Genomic DNA, 8,774 nt, shown 5'->3' with positions numbered 1-8,774 from the left:
AAAATTAACTTTTAATATTTGATAATCAATTTTACCCATGGATGGGTAGATTGGCTTCAAGGATTTCCTGGTTTTATGTAAATCATCTTGAAACTCTTCAAAATTTCCACGGCTTTATAGCTGCGGTCGTGTCGTAAACTTGTGAAATGCTCACGAAACTTTCTAGCTGGAAGTATTAATTGTATTTTATTAGCGTTGGATGAAATTGTTTCTGAATAATCGCCACGTACTTCATACATCTGTCGAGCCTCAAGACATGAGTTTTGTTCGAGGGTTTTATCATGTGTTAACATATAATAAATTGTTTAACAATTGTAACGGAGAAATGAAAAGGATGACGAGGTGAGAAAAACAAGTACCTAGTTAAATTTTAGTCATATATAAAAGACACAATAGAAAGCAAAAAATAAATTTATTACATAGCATAAGGAATTTGAAAGCAACATCCCTTCAGATCTATTCATTACGAGAAAGAAGAAAGTTGAAAGTTTTTAATTTCATACTTAGCGATTGTTTTATTTCCCTGTGCTCGGACGTTTCATTAATATTTCTAAAAGAACTCGCTCTAATCTGGAGCGTGCAAACACTGCGCATTGCCTATTTTTAATATAATGCAGTGAACTTGTATTTATAGCAGTTATAAGCAGTGAGGCTTGATGTTTATCCATGCCGTAGATGGTAGGACACCTCCCATACTTAATGAGATGAAAAATTATGATCGCCCGCCCGTGTTGACCCCTTTCGCACCCCTTGCTTCACTTTGTTCGTTCACTATGAGCTAATCAACACTGTATTTAATGTCTATAACTCATCCTTTGCTGTTTATAGCAGTTTTAAATAGCTGCAATTTTAGCGGCAGATATTTATCGTTGGTGTGTGAGGAACGTTTTAATTTTGTGTTTATGTAATAATGCTTGTGTAATTTAATGGTGAATTCCGGTTTTATTGATCGATTTTCTTTTTTTTTTTCCGTGTGTACCGCCGCACCTGGACACCTCGATACCACACTCAAGTGCTGACCAGTGTACCAAATGCAGTCAATTAAAATTATCTAAATTATTATAAAAATAAAATGTTTAAATCTACGCAGTAGGTAATAATAATAATTGTGATATGTGTTCAACAACAAATTAACTTTGAAATTGAATATAAATGTTAGTATTGTTATTTATACGTAAAAAAAAATGTTAACATATTTTTCATTTTTTATACCTTACATTAACGTGAACTAATACGTAGTAGAAATATCAAACAGAATATATATTCATTTACAGTCGAGTAATTTGAACATTGTTATACAACAGAGAGCTATTTTAAATGCTGTTTGTTTTAAAACATTAAGGACGTGCTTAGAAAAGCAGTATATAGTTAAAGCAAAGCTCTTTGAGTGACGTCATTTGTAGATATGTTTATATGTGAATGCAACAACTTAATATAAAATGTATGTTACATAAGGTACACATACATCTTTGTCCACAAATAGTTAGCGAGAAAAAAGACGCAACTTCCCATTATAATAACCTCTTGTGGCTTTGTAATCCTACTAATATTATAAATGCGAAATTTTGTAAGGATGTGTGTGTGTTTGTTGCTCTTTCACGCAAAAACTACAGAACCGATTGCAATGACATTTGGTACGTAGACAGCTGGACAACTGGAATAACATATAGGCAACTTTTTATCACGATTTTCCAACGGGATACCGACTTACGCGAGTGAAACCGCGGGGCGCAGCTAATATCGATATAAATAGATTTTACATGTCTTAATAACAGCAATGACATTATGCAGCGCACTAAGTGTTACTTTCAATATTCATAATCAAATTTCAAGTATCATACAGTTACTTGGTAGCGTGGAAACGTGAATTTCATTACTAACTGCAAACTATCGGGCTGTGTGCAAGTTTATCGAAGGTATACTATCGACAAATTAATTTTAGTTCGGAGCTATTCTAGTTTCGCTTGTAGACTTATAGCGCAAATAGTGATAGGTATGCTTTTACAGAAATTTCAACGAAATTTGTAGCTAGCAGCTTTACTAGGGCTATTGAATTCAGCTGTAATTATCTTGTGTCCTTGATTGATACGTCTATCGAGCGTTTTGTAGCGATAGCTGTTTATATATTGTGATTTTCATCTGCTTTTAGCTTTCAACATTTCCGTCACTGAAATGAAACGATTCGTTCGTTTAGTGATAATTTTATCTCATTCATATGACAGGTTCATGTTGATAAGTAAGAATTACTTTAGCTTGATATTATAATCTTAATATTATAAACTGCGCCGTTTGAAGTTGAAAAGGATAATTTGTATTTACCGCGTAAGCATTTCAAAGTCACTCAGTGGTCACTCATAAAGAAGTTTTAATCTGGTAGGGAAAATAAAGCTGATGAGTTTGTATATAAAACTCCTGTTGTTGTATTTGAACTTGGCATCTCTTATCCCAATGGGACGGTAAATTTAATTTCAAAAGACTGAGATTATGACCAAGAAACTTCAATTTTTACAAGATTTAAAACTACTTTCTGTGTAATTCCTCTATTATAGAAGATATTTAGATAATCTTCATGATGGGTCAGGGACCATGCTTTAGGTATACATTTACTAGGATATTGTATAAATATTATTATTATAATCGATAGGCAGACGTTTGACCACAATCCCACCTGATGGGAAGTGGAGATGTGGTCTACGTGGGTGCACGTCTACCTAGAAGGTGCCTATTCATCCTGGTTTTGAATAGCTCCAGGTATTGGTTAGGAAAAATAGTGGCGGGGAGGGATATTTATATCTAACAAGATATTATTAGTGAAATAGCTACTCGAATCTCAAGTTTAATAACATAAAATGCTGATAATACAGTGTTATATTTTTGGTTTTAACGAGCTCCGGTCTAGCCGCCTATCACACTGTACCTATTGGATAATGTAATAAGATGTTGTGAACGAGCACTCCAACAGTTATGTGAGCGCCAATTAAATGGCTCTGAGAAACGTAGGGAAGTAGGGACATAGATTGATGTCACCTGGATGTGTTGATTGATATAGAGTTTATGTACCTCTGTTCAGTAATTTTGGATTTTGTTCACTTTAACAATAATTGAAAATTGTCTATTAAGTATGTTCTTATTATTTAAATTTGTTATACTTTGGAATATAGTTTATCTGAATATACATTTTATGCGTAAATTGACAGTACCTAGATACGTTTTTGTCGTTTAACTAGATTATAATATAGGTATATGTCATTGTAAAATGCAAATGAATGATGTCGCCAATTAAAAAAAATATTATTTAACGTTAATAACTACAAAATTTAAAAACATAGTGCTAGACTATTTATATTGTACAAGAAAGTGATTTAAATTCAAGTTGTTACTCACAATAGCTATTCGTAATATGTTTTTGATTGTAAATTCTCAATTCAATTAAGTCTGGAATGAAAATACCGTAACTGGTAATTGCATAAAGGAAAATAACAATAGCAAATAATTGTTTGTATAAAGTATAGTTTAAGGTCAGTATATTTGAATTAAAGTAGACAACTATTAATGTAGATTTAAAATTCTAATCATATAAAAATATTTCCAAACTATACAATTAATGTGAAAAAATACGCGACGCATTTTAAAGTGTAAATTCGCTTATCTACACTAATATTATAAAGAGGAAGAATTTGTATCTTTGTTTGTTTGTAATGGATAAACTTAAGATACGAGGTGTTTTTTTCTCATTTTTAGTTCTATTCCATTGGTCTTGATAAGGCGAATAGAGGCTGAATATCTTAGGATACATAACAAATTGCTTATGCCTTTTCACATACGCCTTTAACTTGAGTGAATTTTGTTAAAAGCTAAATATTCCAATAAATAAAAAAATCGTTTAAAATACAATGTCACAAATCAAAATACAAGCCGTACAGGCAATACTCAACAAAAATATCACACTAAAGCTCATAATCAATTCAATATTGTCGACAATCACATCTGAAAATCATCTCGAAAAGCCCCATAAAATTTATGTTCAACAAAGGAAATTCAAATGAGCGTCATTGTGTGTGACGGAAGTTACCCCTGGCTTTTATGAAACACTAACATGATACAGAATTTTTGCCCTTCCTGTTTACTCTTTCTTAATGTAATGTTCATAAGTCGACGAAATATATCATATTTTACTGAAAAGGTTCGGTACATATGTATATATTAAGAGAGCGACGCTTTGAAATATTTTTAAGCTGGTGGACGTTGTTATATCTACTACGTTTAATCTTCCTAAATACGTACAAAAATTGGCTGTGGTGTAAGGGATTTTAGAAACAATATTATTATTATATACCAACTTTTCATTGTAACAACGTTATACATTCCGTGATATATTTTTATTCCAATAAATACATCTTTATGACAGATGTATAAAGCGTTCGGAACGTTGTTGAAGATTTTGGATATTCGAGCTTTGAGAATGTACTTTCACATATTAATAGTACATAATATTTTGAAATCAACAGACGAAATAATTAACATTCATTCGCCGTACATAATTTTAATTACATTCCGTCATAAACGTGCTTAACGTTTTAATTTTATTTTAAAACATTGAACGTAATACGTAGCAGCGAATTTTCGACCGACTAACGAGGTGCTGCACAGCGCGTCGTCCGAGCAAAATATTGTTATTAAAATTGAATAAACTGCCGGAGTGGCGTCGAAACAAAAATAACGCATCTAGGCCGCTCTCACGCCACGGAATTCTACATATACGCTTTACGCGGATCCGACGCGATCATAATATTGAAACTATTTGTGGACATGAATGCAAAAGCGTATTTGCATGCAGTTTTTTAACGAAATTTCGAAGCGCGCGTTATTTTCGAGAGTTCCTGTCACGTAATTAGTGAAAGCTTTATCTGAAAATGTTCAACCATACCAGTAGCTCTTTCAGAACGACCAGCAGTAGTTACAAGTTGAGGAATACGAAGTCAACGAGATGTGAGTTTGTGCACAATGCGTTTTTGTCTGTTTGAAAACAGTTGACATGCGACATGTTCCTGCATCGCTTCCGCGGTCCGTGTTTATCTGCTTTTGCTGCTAAGCTCATTGTGTCGGCTTTGGTGCAAAACATGTAATTAGTATTTTATTTATTTAGTTTGTATGGTACAAATATAAGGCACTTTCGAAGTAAATTTCTGCTTTTTCTTATTAATTTTTAAAAATGGAGTAGGTTCCTATTTCGACTGATTCATTTTTGATGATTTATTATGTATTCAAGTGGCCCCATTTAAATTTGATCTAAATCTGATAATTCTGAAATAGGTTTAATTTTCTGTTAAAAATAAAATTAAGTATTGCTTTTATTTCAAAAGGAGTCTAAAACATGAAGTCTTTTAAACCTTTAGCTTGATTATAAAAAAGACTTAAATATTGCACAAATAATAGGAAATTATTCTGATTTCATTGCTTGTGCCTAATTTTAAGATGCTATGTTTAAAATAATGGGCCATGGTGATATTTATTATTTACTTATAAAAAGTCGTCTGCTACTAAAAACTAGGTACGAAACGTCTCAACGATTTTTTTTTTATTTTTATTTGAAAATTGTCTTCGCTTAGAAATTAACTGATAAAAATTTTTAATGCTGTTCGACGAGTAATAACATAATGCGAAGTATGTAGTATATTATACAATATTTTTAAAGCGTATGAATTAATAATTAGTCTCCCCGTGACCAAGCTCGCTGTAAAGTGTTCGGAACGTCGGGTTAATAATATAATGAATAAATCGCGTTTAAAATCCTTTAAAAAGTTTTTAATTTCTAAACGTATGAATTAATGTTGCTACTATTGTATATAAATTGGGAAATCGTTATGTGATGCGATCTTGTGTAATTTTCTTTAAAAATAATTGTTTCTTTTTATTGTTCATACAATGATTTTTCTATTTTTACGATATAAATATTCTCAATGGGAATCTTCTAGATGGGATAAAACGTGTTTAACAGCATCTTCTCTCCGTGCAAGGTTAAGAGTTCGATAAGATCGTTACAGTTTTATTTTGGGATTTCCTGAGCCAATTTCAATCGATTCGCGCAGCTACAATATAAAATAAAAATTCGATGGTCGGTTGAAATACAAAATAAGTTATTCTTCAATTGACATCCGAATTTAAATCGGTGAAGGTGACACTAGTTTTTTTGCCAAAATGTAAAGAGTTTTCACTGAGCACCGAATCCCGACCCTGACGGTTGTTACTCCGACGACTAAACTGCCAAACCAACCCTGCCTCCATGACACTTTAATTAATGGTCATAAATTTAACAAACAGATGTAGTTGGGAATGAAATTATATTAGACATGAATGTGTTCGCCCAATAATTACAAGCCCTTTGTACACAATGCCAGACAAAAGCTGTACTTTACATTTTCGGCATATTTTTAGCAAATATCCCACAAAATGTAATTTTATACACAGATAGACTTAGATTTTATTAAGCAGTTAATTGATCTATTTTATGATTAACTGTTACATAAATATAACATGACTGTCATTAATAAGGTGCATGTAATTACATGCAGATGCATGTAGATCTTTTTATTACCTACAACTTTGCCATTTAACTTTTTTCCATAGGACTTGTAGTTTTGCCGGAAATCAAGATAAACCATTTTTTACCCTTAAAAACTCACCCCCTCCCACTACCCGAACTCGGATCGTCTGTAATTTATTTTTCCTTTCATTTTGATCATATTCCCCTCCTTTTCTAATGGGTTTCATCCTACTGTAATTTTTTTTGGTTTCAAAAATTATCTAAACCAATTAAGAACAATAATAATATTAGACACAGATAACGCATGTGAGTTGCATAATATGAGAAAGAAGACATTTTAATACGTATAAAATGACATATTTGTTTTATATTGAAATAATTAAAGGTTTAATTCGAATTTCCATATTTTTTAAATCTTCATTTCACAATATTGCCATTTATTTTAAGCATATTTTTGCATAATGGTATTAACATGAAATTTAAATCGAATTATAATAGAGCACTGTATAAAAATTATTAATGTTAATGGGCTTCACTGAAAGTCAATTTTGAATGTTAAAAGTTGATTATTAATTTAACAACTGATTTGGTAAATCATCGACCTTACGTTGTAGTATTCCACACTATAATATTATTTTGATTAATTTCTCTTGTTTGTTTAAAGGCTTACGGTTTATAAGCCGATTGTATTATTTTATATCATTTTGATTTTGTGTGAACTATTAACTACAATGAAGTATTCTGTTTTCATTATATGTATTACGAGCTGCGCCCCGCGGTTTCACCCGCGTAAATCCGTACCCCGTAGGAATATCGGGATAAAAAGTTGCCTTACTTAATGTATAGTTGAATATGTAAAGCTGAAGTGATTTTTGTTCGCTTGCTAGAACGCGCTAACCTCAGGCCAAAGGGTGCCCATTTGATTTAATTTTGCTACAGAGATAGTTTAAAAAGACAATTGAGAAAATACGTAGGATAGTTTTTATTACGGAAATTTTAAAAGGACGGGAACTATGCGAAAACAGTCGGGAATGTCTTTATTTTTCTTTCTTCTACCTCCTTCCCTCCTTCCTTTCCTTTAGCCTTCTAGCTTTGCCGCATAGTTACTACTCGAGCAAAGCTGCCTACAAAAAAAAAAAACAATAAAAAAATCCGCTTGTGATTTGTATACAGTACAAGGGTGTTATCCTTATTTATATCCGATACCACTTCCTAATCGTAGACGTGATTATTATATTCCGAATACCTTAACAAAATACTACATCTTAAACGTAATGTTTGTAGTCGAAATTCTCAATCAGCTCTGTTCTGGTTAACACCAATTGTGTACAACATCTGCATTTAAATACGAGAAGCAAAAATGTTGCTCAGATTTTCTCCTTGGCTACGGACGCCAGAAAATTATCAGTCGAGCGAGAACTTAAATAGCCGTGAATAGCATAACATTAAGTCTCTTACAGTTTGCTGTTTCACTTGCATGGCTCCTTAATAAATACCATTGAAATTATTTAAATTAATCTTAATCGTGACTTCGTTGCTGTATAACTCAGAATCTTTCATAAATAAAATTTGCCCAAATTACACTTGACTAACCTGGTTACTGGTAAAATTATTATCATACCTAAATATATCAATCAACCAATACCACCACATATTCAAAAATGTTTGAAATTAGTAGTATAATGAATTAGAGTCCATAAAAAAATAAAATATGTGATAATAATTTAATCGTAGTCTACAACACTATACGTGGTAGAAACATTCTAAAGCGTAATAAAAAAACACATGTAGATGTGAATGGCGTTTAAACTAATAAACTCAAAAACATAACTCCTTCGCTCCTTACCACTAACAATAAATGACATGTGACTACATGAGTTGTATTAAAAATCGAGTAAAATCTAGCATATTTTTATTCACATTCAGGTAATTTTTTCTGAGTAATTTTTAACAACGATTCGCAATGTTGTGTCTTCCGAGAAGTACTAAGCATGCATGACAAATATAAAGTTATTTATTCACAAAATACATGAATACGTTCAACACATCCTCCTGAGCGTTATTTTACTACAACAAAATACGCACGTTTTAATCTGGATGGGTTATCTTTATACATAAGTAAGCAATTTAGAATGAGGTAGCAAATTATCTTTGTTCAGAGCTTGAGTTCCACTCCGATGGTTTTTAATTTACAGTTTTGTGACCTAGTATTCAAATGTTTACTATTAAT

Source organism: Zerene cesonia, chromosome 15 (assembly GCF_012273895.1).
Source record: "Zerene cesonia ecotype Mississippi chromosome 15, Zerene_cesonia_1.1, whole genome shotgun sequence".
NCBI classification, from domain to species: domain Eukaryota; kingdom Metazoa; phylum Arthropoda; class Insecta; order Lepidoptera; family Pieridae; genus Zerene; species Zerene cesonia.
This window is presented reverse-complemented; position numbering follows the sequence as displayed.